The sequence below is a fragment of the Lagopus leucura genome, unplaced genomic scaffold (assembly GCF_019238085.1).
Source record: "Lagopus leucura isolate 7727_CA_CO unplaced genomic scaffold, USGS_WTPT01 32796-0_obj-0_obj, whole genome shotgun sequence".
NCBI classification, from domain to species: Eukaryota; Metazoa; Chordata; class Aves; order Galliformes; family Phasianidae; genus Lagopus; species Lagopus leucura.
Genome location: NW_024963648.1, coordinates 1 through 1,412, shown reverse-complemented (window position 1 = coordinate 1,412; position 1,412 = coordinate 1). Strand labels below are relative to the sequence as shown.

Below are 1,412 nucleotides of genomic sequence, written 5' to 3'. Positions count from 1 at the left end.
AATATCAGGATAATTTACACCTGACCTGGTACAAGGCCTTTCTTGCATTTTCTTCCATCTCTTTCCCTGTGGTCCAACAGCCAATGATTTTCTGTACAAGAGAAACTTCTCAAAAAACAGGACAGTTCTTCTCCTGGATGCATACCCTGGGGAGGATTTCAGGTCAGAACGCTGAGGGCAGGCAGACATTTCTCTGCTTCTCTTTATCCCTTCCCTACAAGTCGCCCAGCTGCAATGTCTTGCTCCCAGCGCCTCCCAAAAACCCCTTCTATTCCCACCAGGGATCTAAAGGAGAGTGAGTTGGAAGGAAAAAGTCTCCTCTCAGGCCTCCCACTTAGCCACACCTTTCACATGCAGCAAAATCATGGGCTTTGCTCTACTCTGTGTGTCATTGGAAGAGAGCACCACATTGGAAAATGAGGATCTCGGGGTGCCAGGGCTCTGAGGAACGTGGCCACCACATCTGTCAGAACCAAGGGGTCTTGGGAGAGTCCCCATCGTCCCTCTTCAAAGAGATGGCACCAAGTCGCTTCTATTATGAGAGCGAGAGGAGGTTCTAGTCTATGTTCACGTCTTTATCCTCAACAGAATAACTTTTAAAAGCCAGATGGACTCTGCTATAGAAGCAGATGTCAAATGTGGCTTTTCTCCATTGAAAACTGATGCCTGGCAAATTGGAGACTAACATACATAGGTATAGAGATTTTTTTCCCTTTTAATTTTAATAGTAAACTGAGTCTATACTTTCAATTCATGATGAAATGCTAAAAATGTGTACTCTTGTTTTCTGCCAGTGCTTGGCTGACGGAGTTTTTGGCCGTTCTGTGGCATGGAATGCAATCAGCATGGAAGCATCGTTTGTCGTTGTGGATTCTGAGTAAGATTTCTCACCCTCTGCTCATGATGGGTAAGAGTTCAGATGTCCAACGAGAATGCTTGAGCTCTGCTTCTCCAACATGTGTTTTTGTGTAAGTAAAATTGAACCAGTGACTCATTTCTAGCAGTGGTGATCAGCTCAGATGTGTTGGATGGTATGGTGGACATTGAGGAGCTGCTCACCTGGATCAGCGATGAGTTTGAGGACGCAGAGCTGGCGGGTGGGTGTCTGCATAGAGTAGGTGTAGCAAGGCAGCTGTCGCCGTTTGGGGGGATGCTCTGGCTGTTTCAGACGTGGCAGGTGCTCTCGAGGATCCCTGGGAGAACCAAGATGGTTCCAGAGTCAGAGAGAAATACCTGAAGGGTGATCTGCTTCAGGACGAGGTGCTGGGGGAAGTAGACAGCCAGGAAAGAGAACAACTCATTGCATGGATCAGTGCCACGGAGCCACAAAGCCCTGATGTCTCCAGCAGCCCTGCCCCTCCTTGCTTCATTGCCCAGCTCCCCGACTTCCCACAGTACAGCAGGAGGTCAGC

At 48.3% G+C, this 1,412-nt stretch overlaps 1 long non-coding RNA gene across 1 annotated transcript; it reads left to right on the top strand.

The window, feature by feature from the left end:
* Positions 1-456: 456 nt before the first annotated feature.
* LOC122191268 lies at positions 457-1,412 on the top strand. The gene is made up of 2 exons (XR_006182339.1): positions 457-907; positions 1,005-1,412. It is a non-coding gene; the product is annotated as an uncharacterized LOC122191268 (long non-coding RNA).